Source organism: Trachurus japonicus, chromosome 11 (assembly GCF_045865225.1).
Source record: "Trachurus japonicus isolate A0001 chromosome 11, Traja_1.0".
Lineage (NCBI taxonomy): Eukaryota > Metazoa > Chordata > Actinopteri > Carangiformes > Carangidae > Trachurus > Trachurus japonicus.
In genome coordinates this window covers 10,575,078-10,582,900 of record NC_140917.1, presented here as the reverse complement: position 1 = coordinate 10,582,900, position 7,823 = coordinate 10,575,078, and the positions used below count along the sequence as shown (strand labels likewise).

At 42.3% G+C, this 7,823-nt stretch overlaps 1 long non-coding RNA gene across 1 annotated transcript; it reads left to right on the top strand.

The window, feature by feature from the left end:
* Positions 1-6,680: 6,680 nt before the first annotated feature.
* LOC146978241 (uncharacterized) lies at positions 6,681-7,507 on the top strand. The gene is made up of 2 exons (XR_015036957.1): positions 6,681-7,142; positions 7,396-7,507. It is a non-coding gene; the product is annotated as an uncharacterized LOC146978241 (long non-coding RNA).
* The last annotated feature ends 316 nt before the right edge of the window (positions 7,508-7,823 follow it).

Here is a 7,823-nt window from a genome sequence, read left to right as displayed (position 1 = left end):
AGAAACAAGGGAAAAAAATACTGTTTCAGTTTGACTTCACCTCTTTAAAAAAAAAAAATCTGATCACTCTTTGGTTGGATGAGTCTGTGAGATCATGATAAAAAAGTAGATAAAAATCAATACTGAACAGAACAACTTGAAAAACATCGGACACACAGTTTAATTGTACTAGCATAACTCAGTTATTTTTGTAAGGTTATAAAGTGGCAGCAAATACCTGTTTAGCCTACTTTTCTTTCAGTTGGGTGTTTTCCGTCACAGGTTGCTTCAGGTTATGTACTTTCATGTGTGTTTGTGACAGATTTTAGCTATTCATCATGGTGTCCTGAAAATAAAGTCAATATTAGCTATAAGGCTGTTTCCTTTTCCTTTTCAAGTGTACACACGTTAGATTCACTGTTTGTCTGTCACCTCTGGAAAAGCTGCAGGAGTCTGAACAGAGACGTGTTGTGCTCACTGAACAAACAGAGCTGTGGATTCAAGGTTTAAATGAATGAAGTTTGATGAGTTTTGACAATATCAAGAATTTTAAATGTAAGAGTTTGACTTTAACACGCAAACTCCTTTCATCACATCTACAAAACGATGCACCTGCACAGTTGCACGGTTGGATATCAAATCCTCTCCTGCTCCATGGATCTGTCAGTAAGCCAAAGTCAACGGTAGACCCCGCGTCCTCCTAAAATTACCTTTGCAACAACCAGACTACGGAAACTGGGTTACTGTCTTGGAGCTAGACCAAAGGTGGGGGAGGCGTACGCACAGCTGGAGGAAATGTCATGGAGCCGCCTCCCTGTGGGCCCACCACCACCTGCAGGAGTAGCTACACATCAGTGCAGTGGAGTGCAGAGTAAGCAGGGGGCCTAGGGGTCAGAGTGTTATAAAACCTTCATCATAAATTAATCAGATGCTCCATCCATCCATCGATTTAAAGCCCATCATGTCTTGTCATCTTCTTCTTCGAGTGTCTCCTGGAATAACGCACCTACAGCAGTGCCAGTTGTCACGGTTACCACAATAAACACATTTCCATAGTGGTGCACCCATCATCACTGTTGTTCTTGTACTAGCGGTCATGGTTTGATTTGGTGCAAGCACAAATCGGCTACTACTTTTTCGAGGCTAATGCAGAGACTGCTTGCCAAAAAACTGCCCTCGATGGGAACGCACATCAGTGGTTTTGCATGAATTTGCCTCGAAAACAACTCTGTCTCGTAACGTGACATTATTATCTCATAGCGTGGTGAATGTGCAGGTCACAACTTGTCCACCAGAGCGTTTTGGAGTTGTTGGATTGTGTATTTGATGAGTTTGATGAGGGAAACCAAGAAATCCCATTAGCCTCCGTAGCGTAGCTCTGAGCAGCTCGCAGCTCTGCTCCGCCGTTCTAAAAACAGCTTGCACCGACAATTAAAGGTAACAAACCTCCTAAAACTATAGGGATTATGGCAATGGGCCAATTTGCCAAAATGTTGAACTATCCCTTTGAGTCCTATGTTTCACAAACCCATTCATCCACCATCCACTATCGATATACAGTAGCCTACTACAACATGACTATATGTACTATAACTTAAAGGTTTGTTTTTTCGACAGGAGGACAATAAAACCCCCAGAAATAAAGTCAGAGAACCACTGAACCACTTGCACCAGCTGAGGTGGGGGAATTCAAACTAGCAACCCTGCATCCACAGGCTGCTGCTCTGTGCACACAGGATGAATGAACATGATTAAGGCTGCGACGGCGCTTGCCAGCTTTCCTGTCATGAATCGAACAAGTACCTGCACTGTGCTTCGGTTCATTTATTAAGGCAGGAAATTCTCTGCTCCTGGTGGGAGAAGTGTGAGTATAACTGAATCAAAAATATTTGAAATGTAAATCCTCTTTCTTACTTTAGATATAAAAGAAGTTGTGTGAGCTGAGAGAGACAGGACGCGTATTCAGTTTGCTCAGTGCGCAGCTTTTCAGGAACTGGTGGGGGGAGAAAAAAAAGCTTGTTTTACCTACTGACTCTCATGAGTTTGATTTTTAAAGGCCAAAATAAAGATGAGGTTCATTTATATTGAGAGTCAAATGACAGATTTAAGAGCTCTGAATGTGTGAAATGACACATGAGAGAAAAGGTGGGTTTCAAGGATCTGTCAGAGCAGAGAGAGAACAGGATATGAAAAGAAACTATGAGTTTCAGAGTTAATTTTGCATCCTTCATGGTGCCTGTGGAGGATTTTCACTGTACGTCATCGGCTCTCACCACCTTAATGGTTGCATTTCAGTTACATTTACTTGCTTCCTACAAAAACATGAGCTATTAATATGAGAGGAAACCCAATACTTATACTAAAAAATGTAATCCTTAGACACTTCCAGTCCTGTTAGGTGCTATATTATTTTCAATAAATCTTTGGATTGGTTATGCCATGAAGGATCCACTCATTGGGCCTGTGTTTCCATGGAAAAGAGGGATATAGCCGCATCCTCACATGCAGCCTCCAAAGGATGCAAAGCAGTTACTAATTGATAACCTGTTTGTTGAGTGAAATAGTTGAAGTGGAGTGAGTTATCGCTCTGTTGGGGTGCACTCAGTCACTGCAATGGAGATTTTCCTGACTTCCACATCAGTCAGTCCTCGTGGGAATGGGGAAAAAGCATGTACAGGTGAGAGGTGACGTGTTTTGGCTTTTTTTGTTTTTTTTACCAAATCCCAAAGTGCAGCTCAATGTCTGAAAGTCAACTGTGCATGACAGTGAACAGTGAGCGGGGACTTGAGGTTTGGCTACTGGTGTTTTCTTACCAGTGGAAACCAGTTTTCTTCTTGTTGTGGTTGTGCAGATGCAATCCTAAGGAAGAAAGAAAGGAATAAATTAAGACAGAAAGTACTCTAAATCCCTCTTTTTTCTTTATTTCCAGTTTTTCCTTACTGACGATTGTTATTTGAGAGAGGACGGAAAGAAAGAAACAAGTTGCGGTGGTGAAGGGGGACGCGTCACACCCCTTGTCCTCTGACCTTTGACCTCAGCGCACAAGGACAGCTCGAGGAGCTTGAGTCTTGAATCCCTGCAGGATCCAGGAGAATAGCTCACAGAGGGGAAGCATCCAAGTCCTGCGCTCTGAGGATCAAGTGTGTAGGCGATTTTTATCACAGTAACAGAGTTTTGTCCAGCAGCACCGAGGAAGATGAAGATGGGAGACGAAGATGATAATGATGATGTCTTTGGATCCCTCCCGCTCCCCGCTGAACCTGCGATGACATCAGTGTTTCTCCTTCTCCCTGCGGTGTCCTTCCAGCAGTACTTACCTTCAAATATTTAGTTACCAGATCCCCTGATGATAAAACAAACTCACATCACAGATGTGGCTTCACAAGCTGTTGATGTGGATCTGCTCCTGTTGGCTACCGAAAACACCACACTGTTGTGTTTTTTTTTTTTTTAAACCAGCCTGGCTCTCCGATGGCAGTCTAAGTTTCACATTTGGATCTGAGACTGGAACCGTTCAGGACGACCTGCTTCGGAGATGATCCTCTTTTTCTGTATTTTGTTTTTTTCATCTGTAGACGCTGAGATGATGCTGATGTGGATTGTAAAAAAAAAAAAAAAAAATTCCTTTCAATAGAGAGATGCTCTTCGTCTGTAGGATTAAAAATGGCTGCTAGAAATGATTCATCCTTATGTTTAGAGGAGCTGATTGTTATTGCCTCTATCAGCATTAACAGCTCTTTACTGGACCAGTCTGGAATAAATGATGGTAATTCAGCGTCAACCTCCGTTCCTCGACTTTACCAACAGCTGTCTCCAATTCCGCGATGCAAGACTGGTAAATCTCTTGCTGTTTCTCTTTGTGTCCCATGCAACATGTTGAGGAGATGTCTAAAGCGACGGCGGCCAAGCAAGCAGCCGGGTCCAATATTAAACTCTTTTTCAGTTGACCCATGTGTCACGTCCTCCGTATGTTGAGTTGTTTCCCCATTTTATTTTGAAGTCCAATGTCCTGTCTTCCTGTTGTCTCCTCTTGGGATTATGTGTCTCGCCTGTGTTGATTCCCTCACCTGTGCCTTATTTCTCCTCATGTATTTAAAGCAGAAGTAAGCAGAATATTTGTGTTAATATACGTCTTAAATAGTTATATCTTCCGACAGCAATCACTTACATAGAGTGTTTTTTTTTTTTAAGTATATTTTTTGGGCATTTTTGCCTTTTTTTTTTTTTATTTGACAGCACATAGTGAGATAGACAGGAAAGGGGGAGACAGAGAGAGGGGGAATGACATGCAGGAAAGGTCCGCCCTACGCGGGATTCGAACCGGGGACGCCTGCGTTGAGGACTGTAGCCTCTACATGGGGCGGCCGCCTTAACCACTGCGCCACGCACCGCCCCACTTACATAGAGTGTTTGGTCTGAAACACGGGTCTGTCAGACGTAGGGACAAGGCGGGGACTGCTAAATCCATCGGCTGACAGGAAGTTAGCCAAACTGACCGGATCGCTTACTTCTGCTTTAACCTCTGTGTTTTCCACTGTTGGATCATCTGCATCAGTTCCCTGTGTTTTCCTGGTTGTGTTTCCTCCGTGTGTGTTAAAATATATTGGTCTGCATTTGGGCCCATGCAGGCAACATATACTATGGCAATACAGCATTGACTGTGATTCATACCGCAGCCTCCCAATCCAATGGCAATGGACCTATCAAGCTGGAAGCGTTCGGCCCTCTGCTCCACCAAACCATCAGCTCCCTGTACTGAATGGTAGCCTGATAATAGTCAGTCAAATGTTCTGCTACTGATTACAGGAAAAATACTTGAATGCCTATTTGTTATATCAAGTTCTTCTTGAGCATTAGAGACTTAGCCCAAGTTCTTGAACAAATGACCAAACCCTGACTGGGATTTGAACCTCCACCTCCTCAGCAGGACTCAAAGTAGCTGGAAACCTGAGAACAGAGGATCACAGGAGAATTATAAACTTATGTGATAAATCCCAAGGATAAAGTGAGATCAGCAACAGATTAATTTGCCTCTCTGATGTTGTTTTGCTTACCCAAATGATCTCTCTCTTCACTGTCGTATCTAATAAAGTCATACAAAGAAAAAAACAAATTGTAGTCAATGTGAGATCAAGACAAATATGTATTGTGTTTGCATGGTTTTAGCGATGCTGTGACTTCAGCCTGTGGTGATGCAGTCGTGTTTTCCCAGAGCTTACGTTCATTATGCTGTGTAACTCAGCGCTGCTTGGATTATGTTTCTAATCAACGTAATGCTACGTTAAATAATCTCCCTGCCAAGTTTCAAACTGCCCGTACACACGATATCCGCTAAATGTTCTCCGACAGTTCTTCTATAATCCACCTCATAGAGACTGAAGCATCATTAAGCTTTTTATGGATCTGTTTAGATACTCAAAGCCCCAACGTCATTAAACAAACATTAAATGCGTTTAATTTCCACGACTCAGCTCTGGCTTTTTTTTTTTCTTCTTTGTTTTGCTTTTTTACAATACAAAGTTACGTCTTCATAGTGGAAACATCAGGGGTTAAACTGTGGATATCTCACATGGAAACACTTTGACAACAAACCTCTCCAGCATTTACCTGCAGGAGGAAACAAGATGTCCAAAAATATTCTGCTAAAATAATTCACAGTCGTCGAGGGACCATTAAAAAATTCTGTTAATCCCTCTGCTTGCTTTCTGTTTCTGTTTGAGATCGCACTGACCGCTGTCTGTCTGTCTTTCTTTCTTTTTCTTTTTTTGCAACAGCTCAGATATTTGTGTAAGATCTCCCACTCCTCTGATTCCCACTCTGATTTGCGACTCTCTGCATACTTCACATTTTCCAGCTCCATTTGTGATTGAATATTTGAATATTTCACAGAGGAAAATCCTCTTCCTCCTCTCAGACCTCACAATGGCTGCTTTCAGCCGCCTGGGAACAGCAAATGACCTCTTTACACTGCAGCAAAATCTGAATTTTGATGGTAATTCACTTTTTTTTCATTTTTTGTTAAAGAAAGCACAATAATTGGCTCGTCAAAACACATATGAATTATGGGCAGCACGGTGATGCTCTCCCCGTGCATGTGTGCGTGCATACTCAGGCTTCCTCCCACAGACTAAACATGCAAGTTGGGTTAATTTGCAACTCTAAATTGCCCATAGGTGTGAATGGGAGTGTGAATGGTTGTCTGTCTGTTTATGAAGACCGCAACCATAGTACAAGTGGCACAGAAGATGAATTAATGAACATATGAATTATTAAGATCATATTTAGTCTACTTGTACCACACTCTGACAGCAACCAATGAGATCTCTCCATCTACTTCCAGTCTTCAAATCCAGTCAGGCCACACTCTTCATCACATCCAGATCTCCAGTTTCTCCTCTTCCCTACAACCAGTGCCAAAGACTATTTTCTCTGGCAAAAAAAAGCTAATTTATTTACACAAATGAGTCTTTTCTAATTGAATAGACCTGTAAACAGAATCACAGTGTGATTTCCCTTAACAAACTGTCAAGATACAGGAATTCCTTTGTTGTAGGTTTCTTTAATCCCTGTGTTTTTATATGGATTTTAATTCATGCATTACTTTGTACCAATAGGATCTTTAATGTTTATTTCAGGATTTGTGTGTTTATTAAACGGGATTGCTTTTATATTTATCTATTTGCTTCAGTGAGTTTGTTTTATTGCAGACAAATGCAACTGTTTGTGATTTATTTGGCTGCACAATGTGCCCCTCTGGGAAAATAACGATAATTCAACCGTAAAAGAATAATTATCAGCTGTCCTTTGAGTACTTCAGACCGAGGTGAGATCAGACACGAGTAGAATCTCTCAGTTTTTGGCACAACCGCCTGCAAACATGTGCCAAAAATGCTAAAAATCAAAACGGGGGCTCAAACAACGTCTTCACGCCACTGACTCCGACAACAGTCTGTGTTTCGGTGACATATGAGTAACTTCACAAGCATCTCGCCGTCGTCCCACAGGAAGTCTTTTCCCAGAGCGTTACTCAGCCAAAACAAAGGCTGCCCCCGTCGCCGGAGCTCGTCCAGCTTCACAGCCAGACGTCATATCAGTGAGAAGTATTTGACCTTTGACAGCGCTGATGAAAAACTTCCCAGCAGACAGATGTGGACAGATGCTCGGTGACAATGTGCTGACACGTTTACTTGTCACATTGTACATGAGCCGTGGCCTGCGGAGGTGGGGATGGACCAACAGGCTGATTGAATTGAATTGTGCACAAAAAGAAATTGAAATTAACAAGAAGCTTTGACTAAACGTTATTGCAAATTAGTTAAATTTAGACATTTTTAACTCGACAACAACAAAGTGTTTTTAAATCTCCTCCTCTGTCTGTGTTTTCTTCTTCTCTACTCTCTGTTCTTTCTTTTTCAGAGGTCACGTTTTCCACCTCTGGCTGCTCCAGATTTCTGTCCTTCAGCCTTTTATGAGTCGAGGGGTTAGGAGCCCCATATGGTGAAGGAATGATGGAGGGGCGGAAGAAAAGGGCTAAATAGAGAGAAAGAGAGAGGAAGAGAGAGGGTGAGAGGGTTATGAAGCAAATGCCAGAGACGGAGAGAAAAAAAAAAGAAAGACAAAGGTAGGCAGGTTTTTTTTTTTTGTCTTTCTTGTAAAAATCTGCCCCCACATCCTTCTCTTTACCTCCGTCTCTCTCAGAGGAGCGATAGCTGTGTTGTTTCTTGATGTTCTTCCAGTCTCAGCTAGCTCCTCCCTGTGATGGACAAACCAGAGTAACGAACAAGGCCGCTCGGTGGCTAACGCACGAAGCAACAACCAAAACAACCAAAACAGCACAAAGCTAT